Consider the following 25,464-nt stretch of genomic DNA (forward strand, 5'->3'; position numbering starts at 1 on the left):
CTTCAAACTATTAGAACCTAAATACATAGAAAGCATGTAAAAAGTAGCATGGGAAAAGCAGCATATACCATACAAGGGAATCCACGTAAGTTAACAGCTGACCTTTCAGCAGAAATTCTGCAAGAGAGAAGGGAGTGCCAGTATACGTATTTCAAGAGATGAAAGGAAAAAAACCTACAACCAATGTTACTGTTCTCAGCAAGAATCTCATTGAGATTGGACGGAGAAACCAAAAGCTTTACAGAAAAACACACGGAAAAAGAATTCAGCACCAACAACAGCTTTATAACAAAGGATAAAGGAACTTCTCTAGGCAGGAATCACAAAGAAAAGAAAAGACCTCCTAGAACAAACCAAAAACAATTAACAAAACGGTAAGAGGAACATCCACATTAATAATAACATTACATGTAAATGGATACATTGCTCCAACTACAACAGATAGACTCCCTGAAGGGATACAACATCAAGACCATTATATGTGCTGCTTAGAAGAGACCCACTTTATACCTAGGGAGACATTCAGACTGAAAGTGAGGAGATGGCAAGAGACATTCCAGGCAAATGGAAATCAAAGGAAACCTGGAGTTACAATTCTCATATCAGACGAAATAGACTTTAAGATAAAGACTATTACAAGAAACAAACAAGGACACTACATACTGATCAAGGGATCAAACCAAGGAGAGAAATAAGCTTAAGAGTTATTTGCAGGAATAATGCCCCAGACAGAGGGGACAGCTAGAGCAAAGACCCTAAGGGAGGAATGTGTGGCTTGTTTGAGGGATAGCAAGGAGGCCAGTGTAGTTCTAATAGAGTGAGCAAGGGGGAGGGCAGTGGCTGATGAGATCAGAGAGGTGGCAAGATGATTTAGGGTCTTGCAGGTCCTTGCAAAGACTTTGGTTTTTCTCGGGGTGAAATGGGAGCCACTGGAGCATTTGGAGTAGTGACATGATCTGACTCACACTGAATAGGATCATCCTGGCCATGGTTGAGAATAGACTCTTGGATGTGAGGGAGGCAAGGATAGAAGCAGAGAGAGCACTTAGGAGACTGTTGTAATAATCCAGGGGCGAGACGATGGGCTGGTAAACCACGGGGCGATAGTTGAGATGGTAAGTGGTTGGCTTCTGGATATATTTTGTAATTATATGTGAACATGTCTGTCTTCCATCGGACTGTGAGTTCCTTAAAGGCAAGGACTAGGTCTTATTTATTTTTATATCCTTAATGCCTAGTACTATGCCTGACACACAGTAGCTGTTTAATAACTGCTGAATGAATGCATTCTATTTCTCAAAAAGATTATATGCTCTTTGGGGGCAGTATACATGTCTTTTGCATCTTTGCAATCCGCTCAGCATCAAGCCCTGTGCCTTCCTTGCCCTGGGTAAGTTTTCTCGGCCTCACAGTTCATGGGTTGATATAGGCTAAAGCCCCACTTCCCCAGACCCCCAGCCTACCAGGCTAATGGGCAGAAGGTAAAGGTCTTTTACTGTTTTTTCTCCAACTTCAAGTTTTAAAAGTACCCACCAGAATGTGTCTGGAGGCCCAAACACCCTTAAGGCACAGTGTGAGCGAGTAGAGAAAAGCAATCAGAATGAAGAGGGAACCACCTCTAACAGGTTTCCAAGGAAGGTTACCATTCTGGAGAGGTGCTACAGAGGACCTATGGCACCCTGATGATAGGGCATCAGAACCTAGGGACCCACCCTGTCTTCAGTGCCAACCTCGCAAAACCTTTACACTGTTTAAGGAGGACGGTAGAGGATCCTGGGTGGCACAAGAAGGCTTCAGCAGCTCCACACACCACAATAACCACAGCATTGCCCGAACCTTTCTTGGTCAGCAAATACTTCAAGGCCAACTCACTCACTGGGCACACACCTGTGAAACCAAAGAGTCAAGTGGTATAACAAACTTGGTGCTTGGGGACGGGATAAGGGGTTCCTCCAGGGTCTTCCTGCTGGAGACAGTTCTTCTGTCTCCTGACTGTGCTTGTTTCCACTCTTCTGTCTTTCACCTCCATATCCTGGGTTAGCCCTGAGGTTGGTCCTTAAGGTCAGCTTCTTGCCTTGCAGCTCTGAGCTACTACAGTTGGGGCTACTTTGAGTTCTTCTGCCTAATTTCTCTTAACTCTATAGGATTTAAGCCCATCCCTTCCTTCTCTACCCAGGAACCACAGCTGTCTTCCACTCTCCCCAGGCTGATGGCAATTGAGGCTCTCCAGAGTTCTCTTCCCTAGGAGTAATGAGGAATAGCCACCACCAACATGTTTCCTCCTTAGAGCAACCTGGCAAAGGGAAGCCATTGGCTGGGGGTTCTGGAGAGTAGGCAGACCCAGAATCCTGTCCAAGGCAAATTGAAATGTAGATGAACCATGGAATGAGGATGACATCTTCCTGCTCTACAACAGTCACAGAGTCTTTCCACACCTCTGTTTTCCAACTTTGCCCTGTGCAAAGTTCTGTTCTCTCTTGGGATGGCAGACATTGGCTCCAGGCCACAGTCCTTGAGATCCATGGTCATACCAACCTCAGAGGGGAGTAGAATCATCCTCTGGGACTCTAGTGGTCCCACCTGGCCCCTCCAGATATCAATGTATCTTACATTCAATGTTTGGCTTTGGTTGTTTTCTGGTGTCCAGAAGGATGGATATTCATCCAAAGAAAAGGACATTTGGCACAGTACCATGGCTTGAAGCCTGGCATGTGGAAGTTGTCCTGGATTCTGACGGATGCCTATCCTTTATCCCTTGATGTCTTATGCAAGTTCAAAGGGGTTCTCAGGAGATGAAGGTCATGGGCCAGGAGGGTACCAGCTAGTATGAAAGACTTAAAAGTGTCTTTGAGACACCCTGAGATGAGAGCTGCTAAATAAATGACTAGTCAAAAGAAGCCAGTTGACATCCCTCAAAAATCAGGCAAAGTTCATCTGAGCTGTCCCATTCATGCCTCATTTTCCCTCTGTTTGGTTTTGATATTTGGTTTTTGCTTTCTGCTTTCCACTTTGGCTTTGATCCTGAACTCCAGGCTTCTGCTTCCTCCTCTGAAAGGATCCATGGCAACGCTTACTAATGCATATAACTTATCCTGCTGCCTAATCAAACCCTGCCTCTCGGATCTTGGACAGAACCTGAGGCTTGGACACATATTCCTGTTACTGGCCCAGTGTGTTCTGGACTCATTTTCTACTAAGAAGTCCTCTTCCAGCAGGGAGTGAGAACTGGACTGACTGTCAAGTCTTATAGAAGTTGGAGCCCTGAGGTAGGTCAGAGAATGGAATGATTTCTTATACCCACCCACTGACATCATATAATCTCACACAATTGGGATCCAGAAGATCCCTTCCAAGGTCCCTACATAAAGAGTGATGGCTGGGAAATTCTGAGCAAAGCCAGTGGCCTCAGTGGCAAAGTTGATGAAGACACCATAAGAGAGAATGCCATGGGGGTGGTTGGCAATGATATAGTTGTGTTTGGGACAGAGGTCATGAGTCTTCACCAGCTGTTAGAGGGAGATTGGATCAGAGTAGTGGATAGAAGGAAGAGAGGACATGTGGACTCAGATCCCAGTAGGTAGCCTGTGTTGCCCTTGGGGAGCCCCAAATCCCTATTCACTGGGATGTCTTCACTGCCACAGGATTGCCAGGGATTATGATGCTCAGAGAGGCTGACCTGGGTCTGCCACTCTGAGGCAAGGTGTTATCCATTTGTCTCCCCACCTGCCCATCCATCTTGGGTCTCTATTCTGCAATATGCCTCTGGGCCTTTATGTCCACTGCTGGCCACCAAAGCCTTTGAAACCATGGGGCTGAATAGGGAGGAAGAGTCTGAGTAAGAGGGAATGAGGGTACTCAGAGGTAGCATAGTCACCATTACTGGGAAGTAATTTGGAAATAATTCCAGAGCGTCCAGTTTCATACCCAAGTTGAACGCCTACCACCAGCAGGTATGGAAGGGAAGGGAAGACTGGGTGAGATCTTGCCAATCCCTCTACTTCTCTCGGAGGTGGAGGGTTCTTCCTAAAATCTTCAGGTCACTAGAGGGGCCTCCTTCTCACATTTCCATATCTTGGGCACAGAGCTATAGGTATTGTCCCTAAATCCAACTCCCAAGGAGACACAGGAAGTCCCGGCTCCTCTGGAGCAGTCAGAAAGGTGGGAGGGAAGTAGTAGGATGCTGGGAGCACCCTCCCAGAAACCAGGCTCAATTCTTCCTGGGAAACCTGGCAGAGACCTCTGTTCCTTGCTGGGCTTTGCCCTCCTGTCTCCCTTTGCCTTCCTGTGCTCCTCTCCCTCTCTCCTTCGCTTCGCCTCCCTGACCTCCTTTCCTTTCCCTTTCCTCTTCTTTCCTCTCCCCACCTCTTCTCCATCTGTTTCTCCCACTCTCTCCTTCCACCCCCACCCCATCCCTGTGGTTCCATCCTTGGTACATACAGGGACCACCACTCTTCCCCTGTTTCTTACCTGGACTGTGGGTGTTTCAGTCATAGGCGAGCCAGGCTAAGGCGAGCACGCACAGCATCCCGAATTTAGTGAACACCAGAAAGTAGGGTATAAGAAGAATAGGAATAGCTCCTGAGGGGACACAAAAGGTTCGTGCCCTTCAGTTCCCTTCAAGTTTAATACACCTATCATAACCCCAATCTCTGCTCTGTAGTGAAGGAGCAGGTCGAGGCCGGTGTGAGACTCTTCTCTCCTCATCACACCCCCCAACACCCTACCACACTCCTAGCTCTGCTGTGGTCCGGGATGACCTCTGAGTCCCTGGATCTGGGTCCCCTTGATGGCTGGTATCTTAACTGAGGAAACAGCAGATCCATGACGTTCTCAGAGGAGCTCCTCAGCTGGGGTCAAAGGACAGCACTACTTGGCAATTGGAAGGAAACAGCATCTTGGGCCGGTGGCTTACATCCCCATTCTGGGACCTCAGGAAGTCCTTTCTGAAAGCTCAACCCTCCTTCCTTTGTGCAAATGCTCTGTCAGCACATTCCAGTGGAGAGGGGCAGCCTGCAGTGTATGGGCTGTTTGATGCTGAGAAGAAAACACATATTAGAAACTGCTTTACTTTGTTCAATTTTGTCCCATTAGAAATCTCTCAAAAGTTCAGAAGGGAGAAAAATCATCTCTGTTAGCAAAGGGTCACAGCAGGCTGTGAAATGCAGACGGGATACATCTTACAGCAGTGGAAGTTGAATTCCATTTTAAAATCTGCATTCATGAGAATGAGGGGCTCAGTACAGATATTGTGAATTTAAAAATACCCAGCTAAAAGAATGACTTCTTTGACAAGATAATATCATAGTAGATAAAAGTTTCAGAGAAGGGGAAGAAACTCAAGAGTTACCTGCCAGCAGGTTTGTCTCTCGCATTTTGGGCTTAGATGAAAATAACAGGAAAAAGATGGAATGGAAATTAAAAAAAAAAAAAGTCGTGTTATGGAGTAGAAGAAACCTTAATGATAGGCTGAATTCCCCTTACAAGAGCTGGCTGAAGGGGTTGTTGTAAGCATACCAATTAAATAGGAAAAATAACAGGGGGAGGGATTTATGGGAAGATTGCCATGGATACAAATCTTGCTACCTCTGACCCTCATAAAAGATGAGAGTAAATTTGCTGGGTAAGCTTCAGAAGAAAACTTAGGTAATGTTAAATATGAATCATTATTATTATTTTTTCAACTTCTTTATTGGAGTATAATGGCTGTATAATGGTGTGTTATTTTCTGCTTTATAACAAAGTGAATCAGCTATACATATACATATATCCCCATATCCCCTCCATCTTGCATCTCCCTCCCACCCTCCCTATCCCACCCTTCTAGGTGGTCACAAAACACCGAGCTGATTTCCCTGTGCTATGTGGCTGTTTCCCACTAGCTACCTATTTTACATTTGGTAGTGTATATACGTCCATGCCACTCTCTCACTTCGTCCCAGTTTACCCTTCCCCCTCCCCATGTCCTCAAGTCCATTCTCTAGTAGGTCTGCATCTTTATTCCAATCCTGCCCCTAGGTTCTTCAGAACCATATTTTATTATTATTTATTTTTTTTAGGTTCCATATACATGTGTTAGCATATGGTATTTGTTTTTCTCTTTCTGACTTACTTCACTCTGTATGACAGTCTCTAGATTCATCCATGTGTCTGCAAATGACCCAGTTTCATTCCTTTTTATGGCTGAGTAATATTCCATTTTACATATGTGCCACATCTTCTTTATCCATTCATCTGTCGATGGACACTTAGGTTGCTTCCATGTCTTGGCTATTGTAAATCGTGCTGCAATGAACATTGGAGTGCATGTGTCTTTTTGAATTATGGTTTTCTCAGGGTATATGCCTGGTGGTGGGATTGCTGGGTCATATGGTAACTCTATTTTTAGTTTTTTAAGGAACCTCCATACTGTTCTCCACAGTGGCTGTATCAATTTACATTCCCACCAACAGTGCAAGAGGGTTCCCTTTTCTCCACACCCTTAGAGGGATTTTTTTTAGTAGATTTTAAAAGTATTTAATTTAATGGGATTTTCTACACAGATGATCATGTCATCTGTGAATTAGGAAAGTTGTATTTCTTACTTTTCAATGTGTATGCTTTTCTTTCTATTTTTTTTTCCCCTCTTGCTTTACTGCACTTGCTAGGACTTTTAGTATGATGTTGAATACAAATGGTGAGAGTGAACATCCTTGCTTTGCTCCCCATCTTAGGGAGAAAGCTTTCAGTCTTTCACCATTAAATATGATATTACCTGCAGGGTTTTTTTTTTTTTTTACAGATGCTCTTTATCAAGTTGAGAAAATTGCCTTCTATTCCTAGTTTGCTGAGAGATTTTATCATGGATTAAAGTTTGTCAAATGCTTTTTCTACATCAACTGATATAATAGTGTGTGTTTTTTCTCCCTTTGGTGGTTAATATGTTAGGCTACATTGATTGATTTTCAAATATTTACACTTGCATTCTGGGACAGAGCTCACTTGGTCATGGTATATTAATCTTTGTTTGATTTGCTTGTATTTTTTTGAGGATTTTTGCATTTATATTCATGAGGAATATTGGACTGTAGTTTTCTTTTTTGTACTGTTTTGTCTGGTGTTGGTGTCAGGGCCTGGCCTCATAAATGAGTTGAGAAGTGTTCCTTCCTCTTGTATTTTCTGAAAAAGATTGTTTAGAATTTGTTGATATATCATCTTTAAAATGTTTGGAAGAATATGCTGTTGAAACCAACTGGGTCTGCAGATTTCTGTTTTGGAAGGTTTATAACCTTCCAAAATTAAAATTTTCTTTAATTAATAGTTACAGGTTATCTATTTCTGTTGGGTGAGTTTTGGTTGTTTGTGGTTTTCAAGGAAGTCTTCAAATATAATTGTTAATTTGTCTATTTTTTTCCAGTTCTGTCAGGTTTCACTTCATATATTTTAAAGCTCTATTGTTAGGTGCCTAGAAATTTAGGATAGTTATGTCTTCTTGGTGAATTGACCCTTTTACCATTATGTAATATCCTTTTTCACCCTTGGTCTTGAATTAAAAAAAATAAATTGAAACCTGTACACCCTCACATTACTAATGATTACTAGCTTAAGTTAAAGATGGTACCAATATGAAGCTAAGTGGGTCCTTTCTTCAAATCATTTCTGATTCATTTTGCTTGCTCACTTTTCCCATATAGTAATAGTCAACATTTACTGTACACTCATCATGTAAAACTAAGTATTTTATAAGTGTATTTTATTTAATCTTCATAAAACACCCATTAGGACAATAATCATTCTCATTTTGTGAATGAGGAACCCAGGTTCAGAGAAGTTAAATAACCACTTAAGGTCACACAGCCAGCTAGTGGGTGATCCAGAGTTAAGAACTCACACTCTTCCTCCAGAGACTGTACTCTTTGCCACTGAGCTCTAATTATTGCTTTCCTTTAGTCAATTATTAATTCCCATCAGTTCTGTCCTCCAAACATCTTTCAAATTATTCTATTCCCCACCTCCATGCTACCATCCGGTGCAAGCCACCATTCTCTCTCTCTAAGCTGACTGCCAATGTCTTCCCAACAGGTTACCTGCTTCAATTTGAACCATGATGCAGCCAGCATGCTAAATGCAAATCTCTGTCCTTCTATAGTCTATAACCAAGAACATGGCTGGTTTGTCAAAGAGACATTTCTGTGGTCCTGTGATTACTTAATGGATCAAAATTAGTGATAAATGTGAGAACCTATGGGGGTTAATGGTAATTCAATAATTCAACAACTCACATGTCTTCCTATGACTCTTAGGATGCAGTCCAGTCTCATAACCTTGGTTCTGAAGGTCCTCGGTGATGGAGCCCCTGGCCATCCCCTGGTTCTCTGCATGCCACCATACTGTTCTTCTGTCAGTTTCTTCAACTCATTGTGTTCCCCAGTCTCTGGGCTTCTGTGCATGTTGTCCCTTTTGTCTGGAAGACTCTTTCCTCAGCTCGTTGCCTGGCTAGCTCCTATTCATATTTCAGGCCTCAGGATAAATGTCACAGTTTCAACATTTTGGAGCTATCTTTAACTTCTCTCTCTTTCCAAAAAAAAAAAAAAATCTCTCCCATTCATCCTCCTGCCTCTGTCTCCATTGCCACTGCTGTGGTCCAGAACTTGATCTCCTCTGGTCTGGACTGCAGCCTCTTGTCTATTCTTGCCTGCTGGTCTCTTCCCCTCCAGTTTATTTTCCATGCCGCAAATATATTTTTAAGGCACAGTCATAATGTTGTTTGCCTCCTCTGAAACCTTCAGTATTTTCCCACTGCTAACAGGATAAAGTCCAAACATGTTAGCCTGCTGTTTAAGGCCCTCCATGGGCTGGCCCCACACACCTTCTTGGCCTCATCTCTCAGCACCGGCACTCACACCCCTTATGATCTAGCATGAGGTGATCATAACCACACTACTGTAAGGACACAGGGTGATCTGAAGTGGTTCATGGATGGAAAGTTATTTTAATGTGTAGTGAATAAAAGTGAATTCATGGTGGTAATGTAAAGTTTCCTGTTAGAATATATTAACTTAGGTTACAGGAATGAGTCAATTTGGGGAAAAAATGTTAAGTAATAATAGCATAAGTGGTACTCAGCTGTGGGAAGAACCAGAAAGTGGGATGCAAATGGCTGAAGAATGGGAAACGGGGGTCCAACCACCTTAGTCTGCTCCCGATTCTTTCAACCCACCGTGCAATTTCACCTCTCCATGCCTTTGGTGATACTGTTCCCTTATTCTGACTACCCGCTCTCCAACTTTCTGTCTATATCAAAATTCTCTCAGCCCTCAAAGCTTAACTCAAATGATACCTCCTTGATGATATCTTTGCTTATTCTCTGGTCAGAATGAAGAGTTCCCTCCTCTACACACCCACAGCACATTAATTCTGCATCTATTTGGCCCTGTTTCATTTTGCTGCTTGTGTAGTTAGCACCTTACATGGCTGGCCCTTTGCCTTTTAGACAGTAAGCTTCTTTTTTTTTTAATAAATTTATTTATTTTTGGCTGTGTTGGGTCTTTGTTGTGGTGCACGAGCTTCTCATTGCAGTGCCTTCTCTTGTTGCGGAGCATGGGCTCTAGGCACGCAGGCTTCAGTAGTTGTGGTTCTTGGGCTCTAGAGCACAGGCTCAGTAGTTGTGGCGCATGGGCTTAGTTGCGCCATGGCATGTGGGATATTCCCTGACCAGGGCTCGAACCGTGTCCCCTGCATTAGCAGGCGGATTCTTAACAACTGCGCCACCAGGGAAGCCCTAGACAATAAGCTTCTTGAAAACAGCCTTCAGCACAGTGCCAAGCACAGGAGGATGACTCAGGATAAATGTATTTGTTACATTCAGTTGTAGCACAGGGAAGTTTGATTTCAAAATTCTCCAAGTGACAGGTGAATGTTAACAGGAAAAGAAACCACCAATGCCCTTATTCCAAATAAAGAAAGGCCTTCTGAGGTTCCAGGGTGTGCATGAGTGTGTAAGACTATGGACAGCCTGTCATTTCTAGTGTAAAACGAAAACCCGGTGTCTTAATCAGTTGGCTCAAAGCCTTCAGAAATCCAAGAATGTAGCTGGTTTGTCAAAGACGAGTTTCTGTGGCTTTGTGATTACTTATTGGATCTGTATTACCATAAATATGAGAACCCGCGAGAGTAAAAAAAAGATAACTTAGTAATTCAGCAAACATAGACGAAGCATACCTCATGTGAAATATCTGTGCTAGAAGCAATGGGGGCAGGCTTGGGGCCTGGAAGGAGGAGGGTGAAAAGCATAAGTATGAAAATGATGAAAATACCTTAAGTATGGTTACTGATAAGTTGTAAGAGCATTTATTGTCAACAAGCACACTGTTCAGCACTTAATGTACATTAGCTCATTTAATCCTCTCATGACCCTGAGAGGTAGATAATTTTGTTATCCCCATTTTACATATGAAGAAACTGAGGTTCAGAGACATCACATATCTTCATTTCAAGCTTTGGGGAAGAAAGTAGGTAGCATTTGTTGAGTCTTTATTATGAACCAAGAGCTACTTTAAGCACTTTGTGTATGTTTAATTAATTTTAAGTCATATTAAGACATGTAAAAAATAAAGTTCCTGCTTTCCAGAAACTCATAGTCAAGAGGGGAATACTGACACCATAAATAATGGATATATCCTAGAGGGTGAGAACAATACAGTTAGGGTTCAAATGTCATTTTATGGGGACCAAAGTAGAAGGCCATTCTTTACTACCAGGCAACCTAGAAAGCCTTCTTGCAGAAGGTAAGAGTTAAATTGAATCTTGAAGGAAGAGTAGGGTTTTGACAGATGGATTTGTGCTGGAAGGGCCTTCCACGCACAAGGAAGAGCTCTAATGAAAGCCTGGAGATGGAAGAGTCCAAGGTCTGTGAGTAATACCATAACCTGCAAAAGTACAGGGAGCATGGGAAGCCATGGAACAGGAGATGACACTGGGAGGGAGCAGGGGAGCTCAGGTCCCATGTTGAATGGAATGAGCAGCCAATGATTGTTCTTAGCAGAGGAAGACCGTGATTATATCTGCGTATCAGTAAGATCATCTGAGACGACTGTACGAGCAGGAGAAACGGTAGGCAGAGAGGTCAGCTAAGAGTTGCAGTGACTTAGATGAGAGGCAATGGAAACGTGAAATAAGCCACTACTTCAGAAATCAATTTGAACGATACTATGGAGGTAGAATTTTCAGGGGTTTGCAGCTGACTGGATGTAGGGGGTGAAGGAGAGGGAGTAGTGAATGATGCCTTGAAAGGGCCTGTGGGAATGCTCGGCAGGTATCAGAGTCTCTGCCTCATTTTCTAGGATCTAGTTACTCATTAGTCTTCCTGAAGGTGCAATAAATTTAGAGTCTAGGGTGCCTGTCTCAGAAGTGGTAGTCACTCTTCTGTTGATCAAACGTCTTCTAAGGTGGGGTGGTTGGGCTCTGATGTCAATTTCTATAACAGAAAGAAAATGAACATCTACTGAGGGTTTTCTTTCCTCTTTGATTTTCAGAATGGTCTTGAGAGCTCTGTTCTACAATGGTAGAGGGTGAATGACTTACTTGCACAAGCTCACACAACAAGTAAATGGCAGACCTGGTCTGTCTGACTCCCAAGAGTATGTTCTATTTTTTGTATTATCAGCAACCAGAGATAGGAGGCAGACACACACACACACACACACACACACACACAAAGATGTCCATGAGAGAGAAAAAAGAACAAGAGGTGGACTGAAAGGTCTTTACTGAGGAGAAGAAATCTGAAAGAATCAACAGTGTCAAGCTTGGTCTTGCAAGAAACATAAAAATGACAAGACGTGGCTCCTGTTTTCATGGAGCTTACTGGGTAGAGGAGGCATAGGGTATAAAGGCTGCTATGCAACCAATGTTTCCAAAGTGCTCTGCACTTTCAGAGATAATGTAGTCTCAGGTTGCCAGGAAAATGTTGCAGAGAAGGTATGACTTGAGCAATATCTCAAAGGAGGGGTTGTCCATGGATAGTCCAGGAAGGGTGTTCAGGGAATCTTTTAAGTGGAGGAAATAGAGCAGAGGTGAAGGAGTGAGAGAGTAAGTACCCTTCACATTTGTTCTGTGAATAGATTGCCTGGAATATGAGCTTTGCCTAGGGGAAGAGTAGGGGGATGAGCCGGTAAAGAGTTCGAGGCAGAGAGTGCAGCAGTGCTTTGAATGCCCAGGATAACACATTTGTACTTCATCAAGTAGGCAAGGGAAAACCGCTGACTATTTTTCAGCAGCAAAGGGCTGTAATCAAAGATGCATTTGAAAGACTCTCCTGGTTGTAGGCAGTGGAATATATGGGAGAGGGTGGAGAATAGAAGGCCAAGAAAGAGGATATTGCAACAGTTTAGATAGATGGCAATACAAGCCCAGAAAAGAAGAGACAGATGGAGAGCCATCTTTTAACTGGAATCTGGGCCTCAGAGGGGCTCTCAGGAGCATTGCCTAATTCCAAGGGTCATGAATATTTATATTCCACATCTCCCCCAAACCATCTCTTCATTCTTCTCTCCTCGCTTCTTTTCTCCTTCTTGTCCCTCTGCCTTTTCTCTCCCCCTCTTCCCTACTTTTTCCCCCATCACTCCCAGTAGTGTTCAGTAATCAGCCATGATTCTCAACATCATTCAGGAAGGAGGAGAAGCGCTGAGGGAGGCTCTGAGCAAGACAGAAAGAATGAAGGAAAGAGGGTGAGAAAAAGAAGGAAGAAATGAATTAGGAAGGAGGAAGGGAGGGAGGAAGGAAGGAAGGACACTTTTCTGTAAGGAGCATTTACTGGGAACCAGGCCATGGACCCCTTTGGCAGTCTGGTGAAGCCCTTTTCTGAACAGTATTTTTTAATGCACAAAATAAAATACACAGAGTTACAAAGGAAACTCATCATAGTAAAACACCGTTATCAAAATATTGCCAAAAATGTCATACAGTAACATGGGCTTCTTGATTTATGCATTAAATAACCACACCTAATGGTAGTTCCAATAACTGTTGGAATTTGGACGTGGTAACGAGCATAAATGAACTTTTGAGATGACTGCAACAACTGGCATGTGAAATGTAAATCTCTGTGATGTCTATTATCGACAAATTCACAGGTATTTCTGTGGTTTGCTGCCTACATTCATCATTTCAATATGAAGTTAGTGAAAATAAACAGGTAAGTTTTTCCATCCAAATTCAACGTTGTCCCTCCCTGCCTCATTCTAGGTCTATAGGTCCTTAGTTAAGAACCACTGCTCTACGGGGTCATATAGCTTCCCACAGATTGGACTTGGCAGCCTCCTAACCTGTCCCATCCTTCAGGATGACATTTCTCCACGTCCAGTTTCCAAACTTGCCCCTGTAATTGGCTGCTCACAAAGCCCTGGTTTCTGACTGAGAAAAGCTTCAAGCTCTCAGCCCATTTGCCCAGCACTGATGACTGTCATTCTCTGAGTCCATTGAAGAACTGGCCCTTTCTCAAAATTCTGTCTAATGAGTCACTCATGCAGCCCACAGATTTTCCATAATTCTCTCATCATAGTCTTATCCTGGAAAATCACCTTACATCTACCAGTAACACCAACTCTGCCCCTGCCCCCGAATAGGTCTCTTTTCAGCTAGTTCACAGGGGACAGTCCTGAGAGAAGGTTGGGGTAATCTTTAAACCAGGAAACCTGCAGCCTCACTCCTGGTCTTCATGCCCCTCAGATGGGAGGAGAAAAATCTAATGAACTCAACAGTAGCCATCTCTCTGAGTGGAGAGGCACAGTCCTTCCCAGAGAGAGAGGACCAATGAAATGATCTCTTTGGAGCCCTCCTCATCTGGAGATTCCTGGTCTCTTTCTTCATCTGTTCCCTTGTGCTCTCCAGCCCCTGGGGTTCACTCACCTACAAAGAATAGGCTGGGATCCACTGCAAAACAGAGAGTGTTTGGAGGCTTTCCTGAAGATACCGATGGGAGAGAAAGGCAATGGCCACGGTGCTGTTCTGTTATGGTAAGAAGGCTGGTGCCTCCAAAGCTGAGCTGATTGCAGGTGCTTTGCTTTAATCTCATCACTGAGTCCTTTTATCTGCTGGAGGTTTTAGCCTTGACTTAACGTTTCTCCAGTCTTCCCTGTTCTCTTCTCACCTCAACTTCCTACACACACACACCAGGCTTTAGATCATACTTTCTAATCTCTCTAATATGCATCCTTTCCCCATAGATGCTCAATTGCCTCGGGCTGGTTCTAGCTGTGTGTGTGGGAGGTGGGGTGGGGAGGAGGGGTCCCTCACAAATTAGTGCAGGAAAAGGGAATGGCTTAGGCCTCAAATAGGATCTCTGAAAAGCAGTCTGCTCTGGTGGATGCTCTTTGACTCCTCCTGTCTTCTGCTGAGAGCCACCTAGTCGACTAGAGCCTTTTTTTGCATGAATATCTAGACTTCTCAGATCCCTCCTTGTGCCTCTGTTCCCAGGGGTTCTGTACCAGTGGCCAGTGGGAGAAGCATTGCACAGAGAGCAGACCTGGCTTTCGGTCCTGGCTCCGCCAAGTTCCTCCCCGGACGCTGTGGGGGAATCGCTCTGTTTCTCTAGATCTGTTGTTGGGAGGCATTCTAGTTGCTAAAGGCATGGACTTTAGAGCCAGATAGCTGGGGTTCAGATCTCAGCTCTTCCACTTACAAGTTGGCAAATCTCTGTGGCTCAGTTTCCCCAACTGCAAAATGGGGATAATAATGCCACCTGCTTCATAGGGTTGTTCTGAGGATTGAGTGAGTGAATGTAAAGCACTTAGCACAGGGCCTGGCTGGCACACAGGAGGTATTACTGTAAGTGTTTCCTATTATTATTCTTCGTTTAATTAAATGAATGACTACTGAACATCTATTATGTTTCAGGCTAAAAGGCTTGCTTCTGCACACCAGCCTTTTCAAATTTAAAGATTGTCTCCAGGTCCCAGGCCTGTGGATTCCTTTTTTCGGTAACTATCTGTTGAGTGATTACCGTTTGCCAGGTTCTGTTCTAGGTGTTGAGGATTCATTGGGGAAGAAGATGGGCATGATTCCTGCCTTCGCTGAACTCACAGTCTAGTGGAGGAGACAGACATTAAAAACTTACAAAACTGTCTATACACTTGAATTTCTGATAAGCATCCTAAAGGAAAAGGCCAGTAATTCTCAGCATAAGGCTTCTAATGTAGGTGCTCAAAAAAATCTTTTGAATGTAATCAAAAAGGTTGCTAGGAAAATCAAATACAAAAAGGTATCAAGTGTCCTACAAGTACAAGGAAATATTGATTCCTTAGCCTTTTCCAGGAATATTAGTGGAACTCTGTCTCCCTCCCTATCTCCCACTCTGGCTTGGGCCTCCTCGATTAGACTGACTAATATGAATCTTCGGAGTTTAGCTTAGGGGATGGTTTTGGTGCACCTTGGGATGTATTGTCCTCCCCAAATGTACCCTCCATGGCCACTTGACATGCCACCCTTCCTCCTCTTCCTCTTTCTTTTCTTCCCCTTGGTTAGCTGGGGTTACCAAACTGCTTCTTGGGGGCTAGTTGGCCACATACAGGGTGAGACATATAAGAGCACATCTGCTCAGAATCTGCAGGGGAGAAGGGAGAGAGGTAAGAGGTGGGCCTGGGCTCTTCCAAGGCAAAGCACAGATGTGGGGAGGGCGAGAGTATCCTGGATAGATGAGTTCCAAAATGCTGCCAGCTCCAAGGCTGCTTACAAATCAGGTCTCTACCCCGCTTCACTTTCAGATGGGTAAATGGAAGAGGCCTAGAAAGGGCTCACACATGGTGCTAGATGCAGGGCAAAGACGCACGGATTTCTTTTTCTGTCTCCCTATTGTCCGGTTCAGGGCCTGGTACAGTGTAGGCATTCAAGTAAATGCTTGTGGAATAAATAATGAGGTCTGGTTTCCTGGTTCTTTAAGCAAGATGGACTGGCAGGGCTGGGCCATGACCCTGATTTGCCAGCCATTTCCCCCCCAAAACAAAGAGCATACCATCTGAGCTGGAGCCTCCCTGAGCCAACAGGACAAGGATAACACGAACACCAGTGAATGTAGTAAAAGCAGGAAGAAGAGAAGTAGGTGACCAGACAAATCCTGAATAACCAGCACTCATGATTTCTCAAGTACAATCCAACCAAGCAATAAGCAAACCCTTAGCTGCCTCGGAGTAAACAGTATCAAAGGAGAGGTGGCTGAGAAGCACAAAAGGGTCTGGTAGTTTCCTTCATAGACATTTAGGGCTGATATGATTGTAACCCTCAAGAAACTCACAGTCCAACATGTGAGGTGGATGGAATCACAGACACCCGAATGGGGTGCCGTGGGGTGTGCAGACACAGATGAGAGAAGCATGCGCCAGCCTGAGGAGGACAGGGAAGCCTCTATGGAAGCAGAGGTGCTGCGGTGAGGAGAAAGGGTGCAAAAGGCATGGAAGGACAGCACGGGGAAGACTGCAATTAGCTCACCAAACCAGAAGCTAAGAAGCTTTGCAGGAACAACAGAAAACCAAAGAAGACTGGAAGGAAAAGGAGAGCAAGGGCACTTGGGAGCTCAGGAGAAGTGGGTGGAAGTGAGGGAAATGCTGAGAAAGAAGCAGCCCTAGGATTCCTTCTTCCTGGATTCTGAAGGTTCACCCTCAGCCTTCAGAATGACTCATTTCTAGAAAGCTTTGGATAGCTGAGGTTTGCCATAATGTGTTTTCTTCTGATCGTTCCCCTTCAATCATACTCTTACTTGTTTCGGTACTGCAATTTCAGCAATACCTGCATAGGAGAACCTATTTAATGCCAGTCAATGGGCTAGGTACTATACAAGGGACATACATAGTCCCTTCTTTCACCAAAGTTTTATTGAGGTTCTACTCAAGCCTGGCATTATTCTAGGTTGATAATCATGTGTGTGGTGGGTCAGGGGGCTGGCAGGGAGTGAAAAATACACACATCATCAACACAAGGATTGGGGCCATCAGAGAAGTATAAAGAAGACGGAGGGGAAGGCTAGTACCTGTGTGACCTTGGACAAGACACTTCCCTTCTCTGAGTCTTGGTTTCCTCCTGTGGAAAAAGGGACTAATCATATTTATTTGCTGTGAGGAGTAGTGGTAATGTTTGAAATGTTCTCGGGCAGTGTCTGCCACTCAGAAGCTTTTCCATGGTACTGGTACTCAGCTGTGTGGGGGGGTGGCATTTGCAATGGGCTTCAACAGGCAGAGAAGTAGGAAGAGTGATCTGTCTTGTGGTGGCTGGGGAGACACAAAAGTCTGCAGGTTTGCTTTGTTAGAGGGACTAGTTTCATTTGATAGGACCCTCAGGTTTGTGGAGGGGAGCAGAAAGACAGAAGATTGGACGTTGGCAAGTGGGGATGTCTTCCTCATAAATCCTTTTATGTCTGGAGATCAGCAGCTCTAGAAAGAACCTACAGAAAGTAAATGAACCCAGGAGTAGTGGCTGGAGGTGGGGACCGAGGAGGTAGAGGGTGGGACAGAACAGTGTATTTCAAAATCTCTTGGAAGTCACTGGATCACTTCTCAGGGCAGGCAGGCTCTGGGGAACAACAGCATATAGTGCCTTGGTTCAGGCTAGAATGACCAACTATGTCTATTTGCTAGGGGCTGAGGAGTTGCCCGGGACTCAGGACTTTCAGTGCTAAAACCAGGGTGGTTTGGGACTTATTGGGACAGCTTGTCCTCTAGTTCAGGCCTTTGTCACTGTCTCCTGGACTTCAGCAGGCTGCTCCCCACTGCTCTACCTCCCTTTGGTCCTTTGCTGCTAGAGGATTGCTATCAAACACAGCTCTTACCCTCTGCCCTGTTTCTAACCCTCCAAAGGTTCCCATGGCCTCCGGGATCAAGTTTGAACCCGAGAGCCTGGCCTCCAGAGCCCTTGCTCCACTGGTTTCTGCCCTCCTTGAAAGTCTCACTTCCCATAACTTTCACACCACACCAGATACAGCCTCCTTTCCCAACCAGGAAGTGCCCTTTGCTATTCTGTGCCTTTGCCCACGGTGGTCTCTTATCAGCCTACGCATGCTTAGCATGTCCTACGCATGCTTCAAGTTGCTGTGAAAATGTCACCGTCTGAGATTCTCCACCCTGCTCTCTCCTCTGGATTCCCAAGGTACATTATACAGACTTTTGGGAGAGCAAATATTAGGAAGTTAGTTTGAGAGTGTAGACCCCACTGCTATATCCAGCTTCTAGTGAGATGCTTCATGTACAGTAAGCTTTTGGTATATATATCTTGAATAGTCAGCATATTCACATGATTCAAAATTCAAAAGGGTCTATGGGGAAATTCAGTGAAAAGTCTCCTTCCCACTCCTGGCCTCTAACAATCCCACACCCCTCCTCCTCCTCCAGGGAAATTTTATGCGTGCCCAAGCAAATAAGGTAATTTGCTTTGTTAAATGAATAAAGGAAATAACAGTAGAAATCTAGAAACAATACAAATGTTCAAAATCTGGACCTGGCTAAGTAAGCAATTATATAGGAATCTTATAGACAATCTGCAGTCATTAAAAGTCATAAAAATTATTATAAGGTAGACTCAGTAGTATATGACATGGTAAGCTTTCAAAGCAGAGTATAAAGCAGACCTCTCCACTGAATACACTTTGTGAAGTGATAGGATGAAAGGGGGTCTGAGAGAGAAATGATTGCTGCTTTAAGGTGAAGGGATTCTGGGTTTCCTTTTATGTAAAGTTGTTTGAATATGAAAAGAAAGAGGCTGCATTATTGTGAATCTGCCTGACGAAGAAGCATGATTCATGATGGGACTCATTCATTCAATAATTCATTCTGCAGACACTGAATGCTGGCTTTGTCAGGAGAAGGCCAGAAACAGTGCTGAGCTTCCCAGGAAGAGCACTAAGTAGGCGACAGGCCCTAAGAAACTCTAATGGAGCCAGAGGGGTGGGGAGTGTGATGAGTTCATTGCCAGGCTGTTGAGTTCGAGTTTTTGTTCATCAAGAGGAGTGGTGTGGTAGATAGATGATAGGATATGGGTCAGGGAGCTCAGCAGAAAGGTCAGGGCTAGTGCTGGCCATCAGCATACATGTGGTGTGTCATGGAAGCCGGAGGTGGGGTGAGCTCACCCAGGCAGAAGGTAGACAAGGAAAGGAGAAGACAGGTTCCATAAAGCGGGTGAGGAGTATTTCTGCCAATCTCTCAATGTCTCTGAGCCGGGGACAAGGGCACCAGGGTAGCAGAGGTGGTATCTGTTGCTGAGTGTGGGAGGGCCTCAGAGTTCAGGCAGAAATCCTCCCTCCCAGCCCCTGGCTGCCAAGTCTTATGCGCTCACAACCTGGGTCTGGTCTTAGTAGTCCAAGAGGGCCTGGTAGATCAAGAGGGGGAGCTTTGACGGGCTTAGAAAATGTGTAGGAACCCTTAAGTGAGAGGGTGGAATAGAGAGAGGGTTTAAAAGATTCACTTGTACCAAGATTGGATGGGGCTGGAAACAGGTGAGCCTGGCACTGGGAGCAGGAATGTTCTACAGGTTGAGGGATGTAGGGCCCCAGGAAGGGGAAAGTTCTGAGTCCGGGGTATTCCCCTAGTGAGCAGGTCTCATATGTGCCCTTAAAGGGCCTGGCCAGCAAAGCTGATAGAATCATTGCTCAAAATTTAGACAGAGAAAGGGGAGGGGTGATCCCCAGAGCAGTGTGCCAGTGTGGTATTTCGCCCGCCTTCATATGTCCCCCGTGATTTGTGCTTCCCAGGGAATGTGGCAGACTGGAAGGACGTGGCCTGTGGAATCAGGCCCACCTGGAAGCCAGGCCCAGCTCGACACTTAGGGCTGAGTGATCTTTGGGAAATCCCTTCTCTGAGCCTCAAGTTCCTCATTTACAAATTGAGGCAATAATAATATCTACCTTGGGACGTTGTTGTGAGGATTAGAAATAGTCAACTCCTAGTATACAGTAGGTGCTCAATACATGAATTCTTGTTATTTGTGCTACCAAATGGGAATAGGATGGCCTAAGTCATTGCTGAGTTGTATTCTCTTGGAGGGATTTATTGCCAGTTGGGACAAGAAACTGAAATCTTTTTGTTTACCATCTTTTCACATATGTTTGTCAAAGGCGGTCTGGTGGGCAGATAAGTAAAAACCGTTCTCAATTTCCACTGCAGGTAACAATTCTCTCCTGTGCTGGTCATCTCCAGCACACAAAGAAAAGCATGTTCACAAACCTTTTCGCTGGTGGTGATATATATAGAAGACTGAGAAAGCAATAGGGGGGCAGGGGTTAAAATAAGTTGTGAAATACTGAATTTAAAAAACAATGCATCCCCTCCTCTGGCCGCCAAACTTACAAACATTTGCGCCATGTTTTCTAATTGTTCAAAGTGCTTTTCCATATTTTATTTCATTTGTTTCTTACTCTGGCCTGTGAGGTAAGTAGGCCAGATGTTGTCAGCATCTGGGAGGCGCTAAAACTGAGAGAGCTGGTATTAGAACCCATACCTCCTTGCTATGGAGCGTGAGTGAACTGAGCCAGGTTAAACCTTGGATGAATAGGTGAAAAGCAATCTGTGAGGAAATGATGTGCAGGTGTTGGAAGGAGCTGTTTTGCAAGGAGACAAAGGTCACAGTGCCATCTTGTTGTTGGGTGTTTGAAAGAGCTGGGTGGCAGTGTATCTTTTGTGCTGATGAGCAAACCAGAGGCCCACAGTAAGGAGAGGAGGACTTTGGAACTCAGTTGACATAGAGAGGTGGATTTGGGTTCAAAAGTTTTATCCTTTGCACGTTGTTTTAAATGACAGCAGTGACCCCGGTGACCTGGGTGGCCCTGGGTCACCCGGCTAGGGAGGGGCAGAGCACTGAGGATTGAGACTCAATTCAGAACCCTTAACTCCAACTTCTTGGGCTTGAAATCGGCTCATTCAGTCCCCTGCCCTGTCTTTCTTACAGGGGTGTTGAAAAGAATAAGAGTGGAAAGGACAAATCACCACATGATGGCATTAAAAGAAGTAGTGCCCAGCATTCACCTTTTCCAAATAACTAACTGGCCTCCATGTGAGAGCTACAGAGGGCAAATATTTTGGCTACACTGATATGTTTGCACGGTCTACGTATTAGCCGTGTGCTGAAGTAAGTCACTCACTGTGTTTCCCCAAGCCAGTTTCTTTCCCTGTAAAATGAAGGCATCATCTCCTGCCTGACGGGTTGTGAGAACGAACTATGCAGCATACGTGAAATAAGCATAGCGCAAACGATGAGGCAGTACTGTTATCTGTGGAATGCTTTGAGTCCTCGCTTGCCGCAGTCCACCACACTCAGCTCACTCTAGGACCCTGAAACGCCTTCTTCTGGTGGGAGTAGAGAAGGTGGTTCTCTTTTTGTTTTCTCTAGCCGCCAGGCAGGCAGACTGAACTAGGGAGGAAAATGGAGGAAGATGGGTTTGCTCACAGCCTCTCTCTTCTTGTCCCCCATCTGAGGGGGAAATGGCAGGGGGGAAGCAGGGTGGCATAACCTTTTCTTCGGTGAGTCAGCTAAAAAGGAATTTCTAGAGCTCCAATAACATATAAGTGGTGGTTTGGGTTTGGATTTTTCAAGCTGCTCCCTCTTTTTAAGCTGCTTTGAGATGCACAACTAAAAGCACATGCAATTGGGAAGCACATGGAAAATGACAGAAGCACAGCTTGTTACCAATGTGAACTTGAAGAAATCACTCAGCGTCTCTGGCCCTGTTTTCTCATCTGCAAAACGGGGACGATGCTACTTATTTCGCAGGGTCATTGTGAGTATTAATAGCATGTGAAAGTGCCGGGTCTGGTGCCTGGCACAGAACAGAGTTTCGAACACCTACCTTTCCATTCCCTTTCCCTTCCTAGTGGACAGACCATAGTCACTGAGCTCAGAGGAAAACACTTATTATTCAGCCTATTATCATGGCTGCCATTATTCATTTAATTTTCACAACAACCCTATGAAACAGCTCATCTATGAACATAGAGAAAACAGAGGAGCAGTTCAGAGAAGTTATATTGCCCAAGGTCACACAGCTTTCAACTTTTAAAGCCAGGATTCAAACCCACTTTGTCTAGTTTGCCTCTTCGATATCAGAATGTGAGGGGGCTTCATCAGGCTGGATCTTCTGGAAAGACCATCTTTAAATAGACTCAGACCAAGGGGATAACCCCAACCTGGCCCATTTTGGGAATGAGCTCAGGGTGGAGTTTCAAGGGCACGAAATAGGCCATTGCTAGGGACAGCCTGGCAACAACTGGAAGAGAACTACAAATGAATGTTTGATTCCCAAATCTGTGGGGAAGTTAACCTGTGCTCTGCCAGTTTCAGGAGCTTATGCTGTGAGGGTGACATGAATTCTTTATTAAGCAGTATATGTTTAGCAATAAATATATCATTGGTAGTCTTCTGTCATCTCTCACTAAACATAACGTCCTATTCATCGTCTGACAGCCCTCCATTTACCACGCTACAAAGGAGAGGGATCTGAGTCTCCTTTTCAAACCCCTGTCCGAAGCTAGACTGCAGAAGCTAGAATAGGAAGGCTGAGTCATCTTCTTAAAAGAAAATGAAGTGTACCAAAGCCACATAGAACAAAAGTATGTTTTCTATAGGTATCATTTGTTTTCACACATGGCTTCTTTTCTAGGGTATTAACCCGGGAGCTGAGGACGTGTCTTCTCTTTACCGCAGAAAGTAGGTACCTTTCCTTGTCATCTGTGCTGTCCCCCCTCTTTCACCCCCAGTTATTGGCATGACTGCAGGTACCTTATTAACTAGCAAAGTAACTGCCACGGCACACTGACCGCTTGGGACTGTGCCAGGTATGGCACAGCACGGGCAAAGAGGGCCAAAATGGTCTTCCAGCAGCCCACTTAAGAGCTAGGCTATGGACTGAGCTGCTCTTACCCTCAGGGTTCTAGATAGATCCAGAGTAAAGGCCCCGGCCTCAGATGCTCACACAAAGATGGCTCTCATAGTGCCTTATCGGTTTCCTCATTTCTCATGGCTGAAGCAAGGAAGATTGGGTAGATAGGATTGTTATGTTCTGTTCATTCACAGCTGTAATTCCTGAAAATAGAGCCGTGTGGCAGGGCAAGTCCTGGCTTTTGTGCTTGTCCCTTGTAAAGCAAGTGTTGGGTTAGTTCCCAGCACTGGGGTAGAAAGGAGAAAGCAAGCTCCAGCCAGTCTGGGCAGCTCTGATGCTGGGTAACTCACTGCCCACATCAAAGGGAGATGACCAGGATCTCTCCATAAGCCCAGGGAACTACAGCTGACCCCCTCCCCTCACCCCCTGGAAGAAAGCAGCTGATACTTATATTTCTGCACAGTCTCACATCATAGAGGGGACTTTTCTTTTTCAAAGAGAATTCATACAGCCATTGATTATACAGAACCATTTCTTAGTACTCTTTTCTTTCCATTTAAGAAAAGTGGAATATACCATGATGAGGATTCTAATGCCAAGACAAGATTGCTGGCTCATCATCTAGGGTACATATACACACTTAATTGTTTGACATTTTAATGAACGCAAAGCAAGATTAAGCATCTCTGCCTTCGTTGTACACAGCTGAACCAGGAGCCCAGGGAGGGGAAGACTGCACAGCTTTCCTTGGTGGGGAAGACAGAAGCCCCTGTAGTCCTGTCTTGTTGTGGGGAGACTAACCCATGTTCTGTCGGTTGCCATAGCCCCTAGGATGGGTGTCCTTCCAGTCATCCCAATCCCGAGCTCTGTGGAGTGCACATTCATCATCCTCTTCCTCCTGTTCCTGATCTTGTCGCTGAGCTGCTGTTCTGAACTCTGCCCAAGTGGAAAAATGAGAAAGCAGGGTGAGGCAAAGAGTGACTGATACGGGCCCCAGCTCCACTCTGAATACAACCACATAACAAGAGAACAAAGAATATATCCCTAGCTGCCTACCCTGGGGCCAGCAGAACTGGGAAGAGTACTTACTATTACTTAACAGGTGACATGTTAAATAATAGTGAGACAGGATCCTCTGAGTGGTTTTCATGAGAAGGCAAAAACATATAAGTTGCCCCTCAAAATGAATTCTATTTTGGGAAAGAATTCTTGCTAAAATGGCCAACCCCTCACAACAGAAAACAAAAACACCAACTGACCAACAGTACCCCAGCAAACCAGAAACACTGAAGTGTTTCCATAGTATAGTGGTTATCACACTTGCCTGACAAAAACACTAAAGTAAAAAATATTTATGGTGTTATGATTTGTGATTTGCCAGGGAGGTGGGACTACAGGTGACTTCTCCTTCATCCATTTCCTTTATTACAGTTCTACAATTCTGTGTGTGTATAAAATTGGAAATCACGTGGCAGTTGAACCTACCAGAAAAGAATGTGTGTTATTTTGCACGTTTGGAACAGGGTGTGAGGTCCAAATGGCACTTGTCATGCAGTGTACCAAATACTACGTCTCTTTTGCACGATTTCTTTCTTTCCTTTGTGAGGTAAAGGAACAATTTCCTAGCTACTTTGAATTTGCCCACGAGAAATACTCTCATTACCATGATAAAGGATGAAATATGTGGGGAATCTGATCTCTCCTTACAGCTTAAGAGTCTTGTGTTCTGCTTTATTTAACCCTTTATTGTAAAATATAAGATACTGGAAATCACACAAAAATATATATAACTTAAAATTTGGTAAGGAGGCTATACCTTTATAGCCTTCACTTGGGTCAAGATATATATTTTCTGTACCCATCCCCAAAGTTTCTCCATGAGCATCTACCAAATGACACACTGTGCTCACTGGCAGTTAATTCCCATTCCTTCCCTCCCTGGAAATCACCAATCTACCTTCTATCTCTATAGATTTGCCTATTCTGAACATTTCACATAAATGGAATCATGTAACAAGTGGTCTTTTGTGTCTGACTTCTTTCACTTACCATAATGCTTTTGAGGTTAGTCTTACCCATTTTCAAATATTTTGGTATATTTTTAATCTACAGGTTTCTTCTTCCAGCCCTTTCTTTCCTTACAAGTTCTCTACTGAAGAGGCAGGGGCATTTGACCTGTAGTTTCCCCAAATCTGGATTTTGCTGACTGCAGTCGTGATGGAGTCCAACATGTTCTTCGGTATTTCTGCAGATTGGCAAGTGGACACAGAGCTTGATATGACTCAGGGTTGATCCCTTCGCATGAATACAGGTGGTGCTGTCCTCCCCCAGCAGGTGGCACATAGTATCTGTGTCTCCTATTTGTGATGTTAGCAGCTGTTGATGCTCAATGCCTAGATTCGTTAATTTTCCCAGGGTTTCAAAATGGTGATACTCTTTAACATTTCCTTTTTTATTAAGTAGAATGCTTTTTATAAAGAGAGGCTTTCCCTCATCTACTACTATTTACAGGAAAAGAAAACAAGATTAATGTTTGATTCTTCTGCTTTAATTTACCATTTCTCAAGGTAATAAATTGGTTCCGTATCATCCTCTGAAATCGAACAATTTTTGTTTTAACTATAGTTATGAACTCATGG

At 44.3% G+C, this 25,464-nt stretch overlaps 1 pseudogene across 1 annotated transcript; it reads right to left on the minus strand.

The window, feature by feature from the left end:
- Positions 1 to 1,712: 1,712 nt before the first annotated feature.
- On the minus strand, positions 1,713 to 25,168 carry LOC309653821 (diacylglycerol O-acyltransferase 2-like protein 6; annotated as a pseudogene). The gene is made up of 7 exons: positions 24,968 to 25,168; positions 23,627 to 23,761; positions 13,885 to 13,983; positions 4,474 to 4,578; positions 3,875 to 3,950; positions 3,302 to 3,506; positions 1,713 to 1,887 (listed from the first exon to the last, which is right to left on the minus strand). The product of its transcript is annotated as a diacylglycerol O-acyltransferase 2-like protein 6 (transcript).
- Between the last annotated feature and the right edge of the window lie 296 nt (positions 25,169 to 25,464).

Source organism: Balaenoptera physalus (genome assembly GCF_965194825.1).
Source record: "Balaenoptera physalus genome assembly, contig: HAP1_SCAFFOLD_1248, whole genome shotgun sequence".
Lineage (NCBI taxonomy): Eukaryota > Metazoa > Chordata > Mammalia > Artiodactyla > Balaenopteridae > Balaenoptera > Balaenoptera physalus.